Source organism: Epinephelus fuscoguttatus, linkage group LG2 (assembly GCF_011397635.1).
Source record: "Epinephelus fuscoguttatus linkage group LG2, E.fuscoguttatus.final_Chr_v1".
NCBI lineage: Eukaryota > Metazoa > Chordata > Actinopteri > Perciformes > Serranidae > Epinephelus > Epinephelus fuscoguttatus.
In genome coordinates this window covers 50,763,143-50,782,277 of record NC_064753.1, presented here as the reverse complement: position 1 = coordinate 50,782,277, position 19,135 = coordinate 50,763,143, and the positions used below count along the sequence as shown (strand labels likewise).

Below are 19,135 nucleotides of genomic sequence, written 5' to 3'. Positions count from 1 at the left end.
TCATATTAAACCAGAGGACCTGAGGCATCAAAGTTACACTAAATGTTGGCGAGGGAAAAAGGAACACTGCCTGTTGTTAAAAGGGTTTATTTAAATATTTCTGCAGGCTGGGGTTCCTAAACTGTCTCTGAATAATCTGAGCTTTGACTCAGAGCTGACAGACATATAATCTTTATACTGTTTCAGGTCTGCACACAATATTCGACTGAAGCAGCCTCAGGACTGAATGAATAAACGAAGGAAACATATTCGGCCTATTTGTTCGCAGATGATTTGATCTGATGATTTAATACCCTGCAGAGATTTCTTCAGTGTTTGATTTAACTTTTGTCTAATTGTTCTTTGAAAGGCATTTTTTCAGGACTAAAGATCTAAATACAGTGAAGAGACAAAATACATGTGGACATATGATTAATTGGATCATTTTCACAGGCAGTAGAACATGTTGCATGTACAGTGATTTTGCCCCCCGACCCATGTCGATGAGTGTGGGTCAGGGGCCCACTTTAGAAAATGTTGTAAGCCAGTGCTCGTATCTCCTCACGGCCTGGCTGGGCTGCAGGGGTTGTTTTGTAATGCATTACAGAGATGTTCAGCTCTCATGTATATACAGTGGATTCTCTCAAGGCAATTGAATCGAACACAACTGGACTTGGTTTTGTCTTAGAAGACGTTTCAGCTCTTATCCAAGAGGCTTCATCAGTTCATGCTTGTCTGACCAGGCTGGAACTAGTCTGACAAACTGGTGTGGAAACACCCAGGTATTTAACCTCTGGGGAGGTCTTCACGAGGCCAATGATGTCACTGGTTGGTTAGTGTGTCAGTGACAGTTGTTGAAACTCCTGTCACATGAGGCCATTTGTGAACGACCATTGTTTTTAGAGGTTAAGTTGTTAAGCCTCCTGGGCAAGGATGAAAGGACAGCGTTATAGGTGGAGGATAGGTGGTGTCGCAGACCTCCTCCTCTATTGACAGATGGATTTTCCAATTTCGCATAGATGGCTTCTTTTACACCTCTTTCAAACCATCTGTCTTCCCTGTCCAAAATGTGCACATTGCTGTCTTTGAAGGAGTGTGCTTTCTCCCTGAGGTGTAGATAGACAGCTGAGTCTTGCCCTGACGAGTCAGCCCTTCTGTGTTGGGCCATGCGTCCTTGCTAACCTTGATCAGGACATCGCTCATTAAAATGTTGAAAATCCAAGAGATGAAATCAGATACCTGCTTCAAAGGTCAGAGTGTGTGACGGTGAGCAGAGTGAACTTTGACTTGAGCAGCAGAGTCTCTGTCCACAGGAGAGACTGTCAGATTTGCAGAGGACACAGAGACACTGAGGAACCGGGCCAGACTGTAAAGCCAGGATAAAGAGGTCTCGTGAAGGTGCTGTTGAAGGTGTGGAGGTGGACCAGTAAGTCAGAGACGACTCTGTAGAAGGACAGAGTGCCAGCAGGACAGTCCACATACACTGCTATTCTCCTTGAGGCAGAGGAGGAAGAGGAAGAGGAGGAAGAGACGTTTGTTAGTTTCTTCTTGTGCAGGACAGAGTAACGTCCCCTGGTGCAGCTCAGACTCCACGACTGATCGTTCCATCCAAACACACAGTCCTCACCGTCCCCACTTCGCCCGATTCCTCTGTAACTCACTGATATATAAACGTACCCTCTGCACTCCACCTCCCAGTAACAGCGACCAGTCAGACCAGTCCTACACAGCAGCTGGGGACACAAGTCAAATCTGTGTGGGTGATCAGGATACGACTGATCCTCTCTGACATGTCTCACCGTCGTGCTGTCGTCCAACAGTCTGAGGAATCTGTTCACTGTGTTTGTGTCCAGCTCCAGTTTACATCCATCTGATGGACGGACAGACAGAGAGACACGGCACAGCTGCAGGTTATCACCTCTGGGTTTATTTACAACTTTAAAGTGACACTTCATATTCAGCTGTGAATAGTGTTTATAAAAACATTTATAATTAATGTTAGAGTCAACATGGAGGTGATTCTGTCCTCACGTGAACCCACAGGACGACAGCTAGTGCAGACCTGAATGGATCAGCACCTGTACTCAATAAAGTGTCACTAATAAAACTGGAACATCATCTGTCACTGCAGCACAGCTTCCCCAGGCACGTCTAAGTGCTAGGAGGCCCCGGAGCAGACCCAGACCACGCTGAAGGGATTATATATCTTACTGGGCCTGGGAACACCTCGGGGATCCTCCGGGAGGAGCTGGAAAGCGTTGCTGGAGTGAGGAAGGTTTGTAACGCCATATTTATCCTACATCCCCTGTGACCCAGACCCAGAAACTGGATGGATGTTTATGACTTAACACTGATTTACTAAAACGCATCCAAAGAAGAAAACAGATGTCTTTTTGAACACAACAGCTTCTATCCATCAAACATGAGAAAGATGTTACACTACGTACATGTGTCAAAAGATCATTTTTATTGCTCCATGCTGCTGACCGCTGTGGCCAGAGCCATTATGTATTTGGCTGATCGTCTGTATGTCTGTACATCCCATCCTTGTGAACGCCTCAGGGGACTTTCTTCAGATTCAGCACAAACACCGACTTGAGCTGATTAGTTTTTGGTGGTCAAAGGTCACTGTGATCTTGCATCCATCTCATTCTTGTAAACATGATATCTCAAAAACACCTTAAGGGGATTTATTTAAATTTGGCACAAACGTCCACCTGGACTGAAGAATGAACTGATTAGAATTTTGTGGTCAAAGGTCAAAGGTCAGTGTGACCTCACAAAACATGTTTTTGTCCATAACTGATGAATTCTTTCACTAATTGTGACCAAACTTGACACAAATGTCTAACAGGATAAACTGATGAAGGTCAAAAGGTCAAAGGTCAGCTTGACTGTGACATCATCATGTTTTAACGTCATATCTCAGGAACAGAAGGGGAGACATTTGGTCAGATACTGAATTGGTGACTCTAATCTTGAAACTGTGCTGATTGTATAGATCTTCTGTGTGTGAAGCATCCATGTTTTCACTGACATGGATGGAGACTGTCAGAGACACTGGACTGGTGGGCGGAGTCATACAACCACAGGGTGGACTGGTGGGCGGAGTCATTTCTTTAAATCTGTCCATGTCAGTGGTTGCTGGTTTTAAAGGTCGGCGGACACTGAATACTGTTCAGATTTGAGTTTGTAATGATACCTATAATGCATCATACTGATTATGTATATATAATATTTAACTCAGGAGCTTTCACACATACAATTTATGTGTTTAATGTGTTTTAAAGCATCACTTTATTCATGATATGAGTTAAATACTCATGAAAAATTAATCATTTTTTACGGAAAAAATAACACATAAGAATCCGAATATGTAATTCCATTGGTAAAAATTCATGAGTGCATTGAAAATAGAATTTCATTTTGTAGTTCTTTTTTTTCTTTGTGTGTGTTTGGAACATAATGACATGTAATTCTCGACTGGTTAAAACTTAAAAGACACTCACACTTCCTCACACCAGGTCTCAGTCTGTGCGCTCCACCATGGTCCATCCTGCAGGGAGAAACAAAGTCATCATACACCGTCACTTAAATCCCCAATAAAACACAGCTCCTCAGTTACAGAGACACAGTGTGAGAGCTGCTGACTATCTTATGCTGTTTGTTATTATCGTTCATGGACAATGAAAAATGCCAGGCAACAGAACAGAAAAAACGCTTTCTACAAACGAGCGACAGAAAACCAATATACTTCTGTCCAGTTTAAACTGTCTCAGTCTACCCAAGAGATACAGACGCTGCAAACATTTCTTATAAAAAGCATCCGTGTTCAAATTCCATGTCAATTTGGACTCCATTATAGTTCCTAAATAAAATAATGTTGTCTGTCCATAACCTGAGAGTGTCCAGTCTCCAGCGTGGATCCTGCAGCCCATCGGACAGCAGCTTCAGTCCTGAGTCTCCTGGATGATTGTAGCTCAGGTCCAGCTCTCTCAGATGGGAGGGGTTAAAGCTCAGAGCTGAGGCCAGAGAAACACAGCCTTCCTCTGTGATCAGACAGCCTGACAGACTGAACACACACACACACACACACACACACACACACACACAAATGATACTTATTCCCTGTTAGACGTTCACATTAGTCAGCTGTTCAAAACTTTGCATTAGATGCTCACCGCTGTAACAAGACTGTAAACCCCGTCTCCACCAAACCCTTTCAGTCCAGTCCCTTTGGAACCAGCAGTAAGCCTTCAGACATGGTACCTAGACCCTGGGTCTGTTCAGACAGTCCTCTTAAATGTGGGCGGGGTTGTTGTCACTCACTGCTCCGTCCAGCACTCGCTGTATTTCCTCATCAGCGGTGACACAGATGGAAGTCTGCACCTGGTTTATCGTCCACAGAACGAGGCTGCACGCCCACATTTTCACAACAAAATAGAACAGGCTGCAGTGAGAGTCTCTCTCCATGGGATATTTCAAAATAGCAGCTTTGTGCATTTAGTCCTTCTCAGGCAAGCTCAGGGGTTTAGTGTTGCTGTAGCCCACAGGAAGTGAGGATTAGAATATATGACCTTCACATAATCCGCTCCAAATGAATCTATATTTTTAAAGTCATTACTAAAAGTGTGTGTCATATAAAAACTAAAGTGATGGTCAAAGCTGTCACAGTGAAATTTAAGGTGTGCTGATGGATTCACGTCATCAACTCATGCATTGAGTAACATTACAAGTTAACGTTCCACCTTAAAAGTTGCCGGCAGTCGGCCCAGTGAATGAAGTGATTTTTTTCTCTTTCATTTTATAGTTGTAGTTTACTGATGTATGAACAGAGGTTACATAAAACCAGAGTGAGCGTCCTCTACTGACCAATCAGACTGCAGGGTTTCTAGCTCCACCTTTTAGTACCAGATCTGTGTGCTAGGTACCCCAACAGAGGGGGGACCAAACATGGGGACGCTAAGGAACGCTTCTGTTGGGACCATCCACAACTTTCACTGTGGGAACAGAAAAATAGAGCACTGAACTGAACTGCTTGGTGGAAACGGGGCTTAACTGTCACTGACACTAACAGAGTCGGTGACGAGGGACGGTCACCGACTCTCCAACAGATTCGCAATTTGATAAAATTTGATTTTATGCTTTAGATTCGATTGAATTAAATTTGCTTCTTCCTACAATCATTTTTGATATTCTGTGACCAGATTTACTTTGTAGTTTGTGCTTTCTATGATAGTATTCCTCCAGAAGTTTAATCTTTTCCTCCTCTGACCAGCACGGTTTTCTTGTCTTCTCTTCTTCTGCCGTTTTTTCTACTAGTTCTACTAAGCGTGAGTCCAAGCAAACAAACAGTCTCCATGGAAACTTTTACTGCTGTAAAATTTCTTTCAGTGCAGTAAATGAGTTAATGTGTTTTTTCTGTGCAACTGTGTAAGACCCTCAGTTCAGGAGAAATTAAGCCTTAAGTGTCATACTTGAGGAGAAAACTTAAGATGTTTTATGCAACTGGTCCCTGAATTTTAAATGAATCAACACCTGGTGATGAGCTGGATCAGGTGGCAGGGAAGGCTCCTGGACAGACCTAAACTAAACCCAAACAAGTATTAAGGGTTAACTGGGAATGATATGTACACACAAAAACTACATACGTCATTTCCCACACATAATCTTGTATTTATAAAAGTGTGTAGTGAGAGTGTGTGCACCTCATGCACAGACCAGCGTACACACAGAAAGCTGCAGGTGAGATGACAAAGAGGACATGCAATATAAGATGAGAGATATAACCTTGGAGTAAACTCGAGGGCTGGGAGGTGAGAACTGAGGACAGAGCTTTAACACAAACCTGAGAGTTTCCAGGGTACAGTTTGGACTCTGCAGTCCAGCAGACAGAAGTTTCACTCCTGAGTCTGTCAGGTTGTTGTCACTCAGGTCCAGCTCTTTCAGACTGCAGGACTGGGAGCTGAGAGCTGAGGACAGAGCTTCACAGCTTCTCTCTGAGAGGTTACAGCCGCTCAGCCTGAAGAGGAACCAGCAATACAAACAAAATGACAAAATGCAAAAGCTACTTCTGATCTGTATAGTTATGTGTGCACCTACACAGCTTTGTTGGAAGTTTTGACCACTGGCAGCAGCCTCAGAAAAGCCTCCTCTGAAGCAGAGTATTTCTTCAGGTCAAACACGTCCAGGTCTTTATCTGACGACTGTAAGATGAAGACAAGAGCCGACCACTGAGCGGGAGAGAGAAGATATCTGGAGAGATTTCCTGATCTCAGGGACTGTTGGATCTCCTCCACCAGAGAACGATCGTTCAGTTCATTCAGACAGTGGAACAGGTTGATGCTTCTCTCTGCAGACAAAGTCTCACTTATCTTCTTCTTGATGTACTGGACTGTTTTGGTCTGTGAGCTACTTCCTGTCTGTGTCAGCAGACCTTGTAGGTGTCTCTGATTGGTCTGCAGTGAGAGACCCAGGAGGAAACGAAGGAACAAGTCCAGGTGTCCATTTGGACTCTGTAAGGCCTTGTCCACAGCACTTTGGTGGAGATATTCTTGATTCTGTTTGTCTCTAAATAATTTAGACCGGAGGGGTGTTGTTTGTTCTTCTGCCATCAGGTTGACTCCAGAGTTGATGAAGGTCAGATGGACATGAAGAGCAGCCAGAAACTCCTGAACACTCAGATGGACGAAGCAGAACACCTTGTCCTGGTACAGTCCTCTCTCCTCTTTAAAGATCTGTGTGAACACTCCTGAGTACACTGAGGCTGCTCTGATATCGATGCCACACTCTGTCAGGTCTGATTCATAGAAGATCAGGTTGCCTTTCTGCAGCTGATCAAAAGCCAGTTTTCCCAGAGACTCAATCATCTTCCTGCTCTCTGGACTCCAGTGATGATCTGTCTCAGCTCCTCCATCATACTTGATGTTCTTCACTTTGGTCTGAACCACCAGGAAGTGGATGTACATCTCAGTCAGGGTCTTGGGCAGCTCTCCTTCCTCTCTGCTCTTCATCACATCCTCCAGAACTGTAGCAGTGATCCAGCAGAAGACTGGGATGTGGCACATGATGTGGAGGCTTCGTGATGTCTTGATGTGGGAGATGATTCTGCTGGCCTGCTCCTCATCTCTGAATCTCTTCCTGAAGTACTCCTCCTTCTGTGGGTCAGTGAACCCTCTGACCTCTGTCACCATGTCAACACAGTCAGGAGGATCTGATTGGTGCTGCAGGTCGTGTGGTTATCCAGAGGCGAGCAGAGGGAAGCAGTTTCCCCCTGATGAGGTTTGTCAGCAGCACATCCACTGAGGTGGACTCTGTAACATCAGTCAGGATCTCATTGTTGTGGAAGTCCAGAGGAAGTCGACACTCATCCAGACCATCAAAGATGAACACAACCTGGAACTCTTCAAACCTGCAGATTCCTGCTTCTTTGGTTTCAGTAAAGAAGTGATGAACAAGTTCCACCAAGCTGTACTTTTTCTCTTTCAGCACATTCAGCTCTCTGAAAGTGAATGGAAATGTGAACTGTATGTCCTGGTTGGCTTTGTCTTCAGCCCAGTCCAGAGTGAACTTCTGTGTTAAGACTGTTTTCCCAATGCCAGCCACTCCCTTTGTCATCACTGTTCTGATTGGTTCATCTCTTCCAGGTGAGGCTTTAAAGATGTCTTCTTGTCTGATGGTTGTTTCTGGTCTGTCTGCTTTCCTGGATGCTGTTTCAATCTGTCTGACCTCATGTTCATCATTGACCTCTGCAGTCCCTCCCTCTGTGATGTAGAGCTCTGTGTAGATCTGATTCAGGAGCGTCGGGTTTCCTGCTTTAGCGATCCCCTCAAATACACACTGGAACTTCTCCTTCAGGTTACACTTTAGTTTATGTCGACACGCTGCAGCATACGTTCCTGAATTAACACACAACAAATTAAACTGGTGAGATGATCCCACAGGTAATCTAAACATTAAATTTTTTACCCTATAGCAGTTTAATTCAGCCCATCAGTGGAGGACACACAGACTCTGATCTTATGCAGATTTCGGCCGCTCATTAACAGGAAAGTTTTAAATATAAATGTCTCCCACGTTCCCTCTGTTTCCTCTCTTTATCATGTTAAATCTTTATAGAGATCCTCTTACTGCTCTGCAGACAGTCGGCCAGCTCCTCCTGCTTCATTCTCCTCAGGAAGTTCAGTGTGATCCTCAGAAACGCCTCTCTGCTGCTCCTCCTCTGCTCATCATCCTCACCACCCAGCACCTCTTCATCCTCACTCTGACCCTCTAAGTATTCTGGGTAATGTGAACTCAGAGCCTTCTGGATCTTCTTCAGCTCATTCTTCACAAAAGTGAGGATGTTCTCTTCAAGCAGCTGCAACAGATTCATAGACTTAACATTTCATATAAAGAACACAACACAAGATTCATCTGTCAGTCTGAAGGCCTGCTGGTCTGAACACAGCAGCACGGTGACTGTAAAGTCCAGCTCAGACCAAAGATTGGGAACCAGTAGAAACCATTTACAACGTCACAGAGAAAAGTGTCAGCAGTGTGAACTGGCCGGTCTGAGCTCGACTCAAGCTGGCTGATGATGTCACCTGACACTCAGCTGGTCAAATGGCCGGCGGCTGGTTTTAAAGCACGTCACCTGTTTTAACAGCCAATCAGCTTGTAGTGAAGTCAGCTGGTCAAGTCAAAATGACCGCAGACGGCGTGTTGGCTTGCTGCAGCAGGTGCTCCTCTGTTTCCGTCCTCACGGTGTGCCGGTGTCAGACGGTGGGTCACTGCTGCTGCTGCTGCTGCTGGCTGTATGTGCTTAAGCCCCGCCCACACACACATTCTCATTGACTGATGGATTGGTGCTGGTTATTTATATTATTGTGGCGTATTGATTATGAATACAGTCCATCTGATTCTGGTTTTGTTTCATCACTGTAGCCAGTATCTCACTATCACTATCCTCATTCAGATTTTAAGAAGCTACAAATTATATTCGGCCACAAAATAACTAAGGAAATCATAGTGGACTTCAGGAAATCCAACCACACTGAGCACTCTGCCCTCTTTATCCACTGGGAGGAGGTTGACAGGGCAGAGAGCATTAAGTTCCTTGGAGTTCACATCTCGACCGACCTCACCTGGACCACGCACATCTCTCACCAGATGAGGAAAACCCAAGACTGTATTTCCTCAGAAAGTTAAAACATGCTCACCTCCCTCACCACCTGCTCACTTCTACCGGTCCGCTATAGAGAGCATCCTGACCTAAGCAGCCCGTCGTTGACTAGAGACACTCATGGCGGTCACTTCCTGTCAACGCGATCAGAAGCGCAGAGAGTTGTTGACTAGAGATGATACGCCGTCTCATGGTGGTCACTTCCTGTCAACGTTACAGATCAGAAGCGCAGAGAGTCGTTGACTAGAGATGATACGCCGTCTCATGGCGGTCACTTCCTGTCAACGTTACAGATCAGAAGCGCAGAGAGTCGTTGACTAGAGATGATACGCCGTCTCATGGCGGTCACTTCCTGTCAACGTTACAGATCAGATGCGCAGAGAGTTGTTGACTAGAGATGATACGCCGTCTCATGGCGGTCACTTCCTGTCAACGTTACAGATCAGAAGCACAGAGAGTTGTTGACTAGAGATGATACGCCGTCTCATGGCGGTCACTTCCTGTCAACGTTACAGATCAGATGCGCAGAGAGTTGTTGACTAGAGATGATACGCCGTCTCATGGCGGTCACTTCCTGTCAACGTTACAGATCAGAAGCACAGAGAGTTGTTGACTAGAGATGATATGCCGTCTCATGGCGGTCACTTCCTGTCAACGTTACAGATCAGAAGCACAGAGAGTCGTTGACTAGAGATGATACTCCATCTCATGGTGGTCACTTCCTGTCAACGTTACAGATCAGAAGCACAGAGAGTTGTTGACTAGAGATGATACTCCGTCTCATGGTGGTCACTTCCTGTCAACGTTACGGATCAGAAGCACAGAGAGTTGTTGACTAGAGATGATACGCCGTCTCACGGTGGTCACTTCCTGTCAACCAGCAGCTTCTTACAACATTGCAGAACGCCACATAGCAAGTAGTCGCCTGTTTCACCCCGTCTTGTCGTGAATCTTTGGTCTGAACTGGACTTTAAGACCTGAATGACAGTTTAACATTTTCCCTGCGGTTGATGTAGTTGATGTGTGTTGTTCATGTATGCACCATAAATATGGAGTCCAGGTCTGTTTGAAGCTGCTGGGCAGATTGATCACTGAGAACCTCTGAGCTCTGAACACTGCAGAGAAACAGTTTAAGGACATTTAATGACTCAACACATGTCTAATATAGAGGTCTTTTTTTCATGTTAACAAAAGCTGTAGTTTTCTGAGTTTGCTCACATCTCAGACTTCAAGCCAGAAAAGATTTGTGCTGTGATGATAATCTCAAATGTACTGAGAACCCTCAGATGAAACAAAGATGTGGCCAATCAGCATAGTTTCAAGATTAGAGTCACCAATTCGGTATCTGACCAAATGTCTCCCCTTCTGTTCCTGAGATATGACGTTAAAACATGATGATGTCACAGTCAAGCTGACCTTTGACCTTTTGACCTTCATTATTTTATCCTGTTAGACATTTGTGTCAATTTTTTTCATAATTAGTGTATGAATTCTTTAGTTATGGCTAAAAACATGTTTTGTGAGGTCACAGTGACCTTTGACCTTTGACCTTCAACCACCAAATTCTAATCGGTTCATTACTGAGTCCAAATGGACCTTCGTGCCAAATTTGAAGGAACTACTTCATGGTGTTCTTGAGGTATTGCAATCAAGAGAATGGGACAGATGCAAGGTCATAGTGATCTTGAGCCTCGACCCTTGACCACCAAAACATACTCAGTTCATTCCATGTCCACGTCAACCTTTGGACCAAATTGTAAGAAATTCCCTCAAGGTGTTCCTGAGATATTTTGTTCAAAAGAATGAGAAAGACAAGGTCACAGTGACCATCACCTTTGACCACCAAAAACTAATCAGTTTATAGTTGAGTCCAAGTGGATGTTTGTGCCAAATTTGAGCAGGATGAGCTGATTAGTTTTTATGTGGTCACAGGTCAAAGTTCAAGGTCACCATGACCTTGTCTGTCTCATTCTCGTGAACACGATATCTCAAGAACACTGATAGGGAACTTCTCTAAATTTGGCACAAACATCCACTCAGACTGAAGAGCAAATTGCATTTGTATAGTGGACCTGCATTTGTACAGCAGCTTTCTAGTCATCTAGTGACCACTCAAAGCACTTTTTACACTACGAGTCACGTTCACCCATTCACACACACATTCATACACTGGTGGCTAAGGCTACCATACAAGGTGCCACCTGCTACTCAGTTTTAACACACTCACACACTGATGGAACAGCCATCGGGAGCAATTTGAGGTTTAGTATCTTGCTCAAGGGTACTTCGACATGCAGACTGGAGGAGCCGGGGATCGAACTGCTGATCTTTCGATTGGTGGACGACCTGCTCTACCTCTGAGCCACAGCCGCCCCAACTGATTGGAATTTTGTGGTCGAAGGTCAAAGGTCAGTGTGACCTCACAAAAATGTTTTTGTCCATAACTGAAGAATTCTTACATTAATTAGGAGAAAACTTGACACAAATGTCTAACAGGATAAAATAATGAAGGTCAAAAGGTCAAAGGTCAGCTTGACTGTGACATCATGTTGTTCTGCATAAAACACTTTGCTGGCCATTATTCAGGAAAGATAAAGGAGAGGCACTTCTGGGAAAACATCTTTAAAACCGGGACAAGGAGAGACCCAGTCACCAACAATGATGTGCAACAGATTTAAAAACTTGGATGAGCACCAATTTCCTGATGTTAAATTCAGACAAAACTGAAGTTATTGTTCTTGGCCCCAAACAACTCAGAGACTCTTTATCTGATGACATAGTTTCTCTAGATGGCATTGCTCTGGCCTCTAGCACTACCGTAAGAAACCTCGGAGTAACATTTGATCAAGATTTGTCTTTTAATTCTCATTTAAAACAAACCTCACGGACTGCAGTTTTTCATCTGCGTAATATTGCGAAAATTAGGCCTATCCTGACCCGAAAAGATGCAGAAAAATTGGTCCACGCTTTTGTTACCTCAAGGCTGGATTACTGTAACTCTCTATTATCAGGTAGCTCTAGTAAGTCCTTAAAAACTCTCCAGCTAATTCAGAATGCAGCAGCACTGGCTCCCTGTAAAATCCAGAATTGAATTTAAAATCCTACTGTTAACTTATAAAGCTCTAAATGGTCAAGCTCCGTCATATCTTAGAGAGCTCATAGTGCCATATTATCCCACCAGAACACTGCGCTCTGAGAACGCAGGGTTACTCGTGGTCCCTAAAGTCTCCACCCGTAGATCAGGAGCCAGAGCCTTCAGCTATCAGGCTCCTCTCCTGTGGAATCATCTTCCTGTTACGGTCCGGGAGGCAGACACCGTCTCCACATTTAAGACTAGACTTAAGACTTTCCTCTTTGATAAAGCTTATAGTTAGGGCTGGCTCAGGCTTGCCCTGTACCAGCCCCTAGTTAGGCTGACTTAGGCCTAGTCTGCCAGAGGACCCCCCTATAATACACCGGGCCCCTTCTCTCCTTCTCTCTCATATTCTATTACTGCATCTTGCTAACTCAGCCATTCTGGATGTCATTAACTCGGCTTCTTCTCCGGAGCCTTTGTGCTCCACTGTCTCTCAGATTAACTCATATCACAGCGGTGCCTGGACAGCGTGACGTGTGTGGTTGTGCTGCTGTCGTGGTCCTGCCAGATGCCTCCTGCTGCTGCTGCTGCCATCATTAGTCATTAGTCATACTTCTACTGTTATTATACACATATGACTATTGTCACACATGTATACTGCCAGGTATTAATACATACTTTCAACATATTGTACCACAGTAGCCAGAACTATAACTATAATATTATTACTTTCATTAATGTTGTTGTAAGCTACTGTCATTACCTGCATCTCTCTCTCTCTCTGTCTCATTGTGTCATGTGGATTACTGTTAATTTATCATGTTGATCTGTTCTGTACGACATCTATTGCACGTCTGTCCGTCCTGGAAGAGGGATCCCTCCTCAGTTGCTCTTCCTGAGGTTTCTACCATTTTTTCCCCGTTAAAGGGTTTTTTGGGGAGTTTTTCCTGATCAGCTGTGAGGGTCATAAGGACAGAGGGATGTCGTATGCTGTAAAGCCCTGTGAGGCAAATTGTGATTTGTGATATTGGGCTTTATAAATAAAACTGATTGATTGATTGATTGATTGATTGATTGACCCCCCCCTAGTCAGATAGTTCCTGATCAGTCCTGTGTAGCAGGTGGATCAAACTGGGTTTTCTTATTACCTGGACAGGGTCCCTGCTGCTGCTTCAGAAGGTGAGTAAGCAGCAGCAGGATGCAGGGAATAGGATCGACAGTGTACTGCAGTGAAAGTTCTCATGGTCTGACATCTGATAAGAAGAAGATGACTGCAACCGCTTCCTGTTCCAACATATGTGCTGCTCAGTCCATCCAACCTTTGAGCTTTACACGGTAACATCAGTTCACCAAAGCACCACAAACATGTTGATACAGTTCAACATGTTGGGCCTGATTTCCTTAAAACACCATCTTCTCTGAGAGAACAGGTGTGTTCTGTGACGTCACTACTGAAACACTAAATACTGTTCAGTCCTACAACAAACTACCAAGCTGTGGACCAAGATGTGATTTATCTTCTCAGCAGAGTCAGACAATAACACTCCCCAGTTTAAAGTCTTACCGATCATCTGCAGGTCGTCTGACTTTAAAGTGAATGGGGCTGCCCATAGACCAGTCACTCTTCATGGACACACCGCTGGGTTCAGGTCCAGGTCCAGGTCCAGGTCCAGGTTCAGGACAGTCTCGTCTCTGCTGCTGAATCCTGATAGGAACAATTAACACATGAGATGTTATTTATAAGCCATCAAAATAAGCACGTAAGCAAAGAACTTTAGTCGACATATTCAGTTACAACGCTGGTTTTGATTAATGCCACCAAGCTCACTGCTCTGTACATGTGTGTGTGTGTGTCCACCTACCAGTGTCCACCCACCTGGACACCAGTACACAAGTGGTTTTATGCATGTGATCAAATCATTAACAGACAATAGTATGAAGAAACGCTTGATGTTTGGCAAATCACTCCGTGAGGATGAAAATTCAGATGTAGCCCCTGATGTTTTCACCTCAGAAATCATGACACACGTCTGTCTCCTATATGTCCACACATTAGCTATTATCAGTAATGAAGACCGTCAGTACTGAAATGTGACCGGTGGTTCTGGTCCTGGTGTTACTATGCATCAGATCATTTTGTGGCATCGCCCACCTCCACTGTGAAGGACCAAGATGTGATTTATCTTCTCAGCAGAGTCAGACAATAACACTCCCCAGTTTAAAGTCTTACCGTTCATCCGCAGGTCGTCTGACTTTAAAGTGAATGGGGCTGCCCATAGACCAGTCACTCTTCATGGACACACAGCTGGGTTCAGGTTCAGGTTCAGGTCCAGCTCCAGGTTCAGGACAGTCTCGTCTCTGCTGCTGAATCCTGATAGGAACAATTAACACATAAAAGAGTTTAAACTTAAAAAAAGATGAATTTTGATCAGACTGTCACCAGTTGAATGATGTTTTCATCTCAGTGGATCATTGATTAATCAGTCGTCGGGTTTGTCACAACCTGGCTCAGTGAATGTGACACGTACAGCGTCCAAACAAAAGATTGGTTGACTTAAATGAACAATGAAGCGTGTCGTTCAGCAGAGTCAGTAACGACAGCCATGCATGGATGTGCGTCAGGTGTGCTGCAGAGGTGCAGTGATGCAGGGTGGACGTCAGCTGCAGGAAGGGACAGCGTGAGTGAAAGCATGAGGCTGGTTTTACAGCCTGAAGGCCCAGGTGAGCTTAATCAAGGCAACGACCCTCCCATGTCAGCCAGCTGCCTGAAGGGGGCTGGCTGGAACATCCTCCATGACAGTGGGAGGGGCTTCAAGAAAATTAGTTAGAATTACAAAGCGTACTTCAGAGGCTGGAGTGACAGTGAGGGTGAATAATGATTGTGGAGTGAGGTGAGTGCTGAGCTCTGACATGAAATAGAGTTGTGGACAGTTCGAGATCCTCTTCGTCTCACCTCTGAGCTTCAGCCTGGCTGGTTTTAGAGGGACGGACCCCCTCCTCTGTGTCCCCACACTGATCCATAGCAGTGTCCACACCTGCTGGGAGAAATTTACTCTGTCACTACAACAATAACACGACAGCGTCCCCAGAGGTCTGTACTACAAAACAGGATGTGGAGTTAGCGAGGTAACTTCAGGGTTAACTCGAGTACTACGAAGCTGTTTCTCTTCTTCTGTAGTCTCTGTCATAAATACATAAAAAGATAAACAATGAAACTGGCTCCCGTTATTATAAATGCAACATTTTGGTCAGACAGACGTCATCAGACGTGAATTATGTTTCTACTCTTTACTTCAGAAACAGTCTGGTGTTACACTAAGTGTTTAATGTGACACAGTCAGAGCAGTACTCTACTATACTAATGTCACTTGTAGTGATACACGTAATTTAAGACTCGGCCATCGGTGACTTTCTGGATAGTATTTTCAATATTTCTAAATATTTCTTTCGTTTATTTCACATGCCTTTAACATTTTACTGTCTCGCAGTCACAGACACTTTTTGTACCGTTTCATCACATGTGATATGAAGCAGCCTCCTTCATTCATGGTTCGTGGTTCACTCATCAGTAACAGCCCCGACAGGAAAACCCAGAGCTGACCTAAGTAGTTTTATCCAGCTTTGTAGTACGGGTTAACCAGACAGCTGATGTGACGGTTAGTCAGGCCAGATAATGACAAGATATCCTGAGTAAGTTGAACTGGCTTCGTAGTGCAGGCCTGTGGAAGCCGCTCAGCTGCTGAATTACTGCAGCTTCATATGACATGAAACAGGACTAAAAGTTCCTGCGACTGTGAGACACTGAAATGTCAGTGATGCAGGATGTAAACAGCACTCTGTTCTCTTATAACAGAAATACTGAAAAACACCAAATATTCACCATCGGCTGAGACTTATATTAAGTGTAGGTATGTGACATAAAACACTTTAAAGAAACACCAGACTGTTTCTGAAGTAAAGAGGAGTTCAGGACTGGAACAATGATATGACCTCCTGTTACTGCTGACAATATATGGGTTACTCTTTTTACCTGAGACTACAGACTTTTGTCCACAGACTTTTTCTCTTCAGTGATCTGATTGGTCAGAGGTCAGGCTGTTGACAGGCTGTGATCCAAAACCCTGAAGTTAACCTGCTCCAGAGCAGGTCAGCTGCTCAGCATCAGTAACCATGGTGATTTATTGCGGGGAAAAAGAGAAACAGCTTCATAGCACTGAAAACCCAGAGTTAACCCTGAAGTTACTTCGCTAACTCCACTTCCTGCTTCGTAGTACAGACCTCAGGTATTGGGATGAACCCATATTTGAGCCATGCAATCCCAGGACACACACCTGACCTTAATTTACTCTCTGAGGATCAATCAAGTTTTATAAAGGGAGGATTTACTGCAGGACTGTTGGCTCAGACTTTGAGCTCATTAACTGATAAAAAACCTGCTTTATTTACACGGTGCTGTTCTCACAACAACTGTAAAGCTGCAACTTAAACTTAAAATTCACACACACACACTGAAACTCTCTAAAATTCAAATAATACTTCTTCCCTGTTTGACGTTCACATTAGTCCACTGTTAAAAAATTTGCTCACCGATGTAACAAGACTGTAACTAACAGTCGGTGACAGCGGACGACCCTGGTGGAGGCCACACCCACTGAAAGTGTGTTTGACTTTGTGCCAAGTGCACGTACACAGCTCTAACTTTGGTTATACAGGGACCATATGGGTCATAGCATCAACCTCAGTGGCCCATATTCTCACAGTGCTCCCCAAAGGACTTCCTGGGTTGTGTGATCATAAGCCTTCTCCAAGTCTGCAAAACACATGTAGACTGGGCAATGATCCCTCCTGCAGCCCTGCAAGGCATCACGTCCTCACTGTGACCTCGTCACATGTCCACGTTTGCTCATGGACTTTCCACGTCCACATATGACGTCCAAGGTACCCTGGGTGTGTTGGTTGTTGACGTTCTGGGATGCCGTGTCAACTTCAGCCTGTTACATGCATTGTCTGTTTTCAAAATACACTTCTGTTTTCACAGGAAATGTACAGTTTGCATACAGTCTCTTTCAAAATAAAAGCACTACGTCGGTACAACACCACCAACTGATGTTTTTTTCTTCAATAACACACACACCTGGTTGGGGTTACAAAAAATGAACAGGGTTTGGCTTTATAATCTTACGGGACACTAACATCGCTTTCTCTGGTGAACTTTTAAATGCTTATTGATTAATGATAAAAAAAAAAACATTCATCGAAGCTCCAAATAAAACTGATCAAACTCGGCTTCACTTCAACAAACAGTAAAATGCTGCTTAAATATGAATAATCTCATCACATCATGGTACAACACTCACAGGAGACATATTACTGCAGTATGAGTACTTTCACTTTTGATACTTCAGGTACATTTAGCTGATAACACTTATGTACTTTTACCTTAGTAATATTTTCAAAGCAGAACTTCACTTGTTGTTAGAGAGGCTGCTGAACATGGAGGCTAACGTTAGCTCCTCTCAACACAAACTGCAGCTTGTTGAACAGCTGAATTTATGATTTTAGTTTCCTTAAATTAACAGATCAGAGATCAGCTGAGAATCACTCTACACTGAAAACTGTCACTTACCAAAGGCTTAACAGGGAGGAAACATCTGCGTCTCAGCCAGGGACAAAGTGAAGGAACCAGAGACACTCCGACTTCTAACCTCTCTTATCAGGACATCTTACAACACTTTATAACACACTGCTACAGAAGAGACTAACACACACACACACACACACATACACAGACCTATAAAACAGATGAGACGTCAGACATTAGAGATTCAGCGGGCTCAAAGTGTTGCAAATAATAAACACGGAGTTTCTGGGTGGGCGGCACGGTGGTGTGGTGGTTAGCACTGTCGCCTCACAGCAAGGGGTTGCCGGTTCGATCCCGGGTGTGGGAACCCTTCTGTGCGGAGTTTGCATGTTCTCCCCGTGTCAGTGTGGGTTTCCTCCAGGTGCTCCAGCTTCCTCCCACAGTCCAAAGACATGCAGGTTAATTGGTGACTCTAAATTGTCCGTAGGTGTGAATGTGAGTGTGAATGGTTGTCTGTCTCTATGTGTCAGCCCTGTGATAGTCTGGTGACCTGTCCAGGGTGAACCCTGCCTCTCACCCAGTGTCAGCTGGGATAGGCTCCAGCCCCCCCGCGACCCTCAAGAGGATGAAGCGGTTAGAATTTTTGGGTTTGGAGTTTCGACCGCACAAAACAAGCTTGGTACCATTTTGGGCTCTGGGACACTGTGTCGGGCATTTTTCACTTTATTCTGTCTTTAAACTGTCCGATCAATTCATTGATTAACCAAGAACATAATCAGCAGTAAAGAGCAGCTTACACCTGAACGCATCAGTAAGAATAATCTCTTCATGTCATGTTTTTGAGTTCAGCACTCACAGGAGACATTTTACTGCAGAATGAGCACTTTAAGAACTTTAGTTGATAATACTTGGACATGAATGTGGTTTTAATACGCTGTGCAATGTGGTTAAAGGCTTCATCATTTGTCCGTACGTATGGTCTGAGGTAGGTTGCACAGTACGAACAAATTCAAGTAGGAAAGTATCAATGAATACCTGATTTGTGCATAAAATGTTTGTACGCACGGTTTAAGCACAGATTAGTGCTGTTTGTAGTGCAATGAGATTGAGTGTCTGTGAATATGAAAGTCAAAGCATGCTCACATGTAAATGATGATGTGAAGGTTCAGAGCTGAACAGCTCAGGTCACAGTAGTTTGGCTTCCATCCAAATGTGGACTTGTGTCTTTTTCCATCAACTTCTGTTACGTGAATATTGGGAGTTGGTTCATCAAGATAATCAGCAGGTGGTGCTAATTCTTCAGCCAGGTGCCACTTCAGAAGAAGAGAGTGCAACA

General features: G+C 44.3%; 1 pseudogene; it reads right to left on the bottom strand.

Moving 5' to 3' along the window:
• Window positions 1-1,286: 1,286 nt before the first annotated feature.
• On the bottom strand, window positions 1,287-10,202 carry LOC125880889 (NLR family CARD domain-containing protein 3-like; annotated as a pseudogene).
• Between the last annotated feature and the right edge of the window lie 8,933 nt (window positions 10,203-19,135).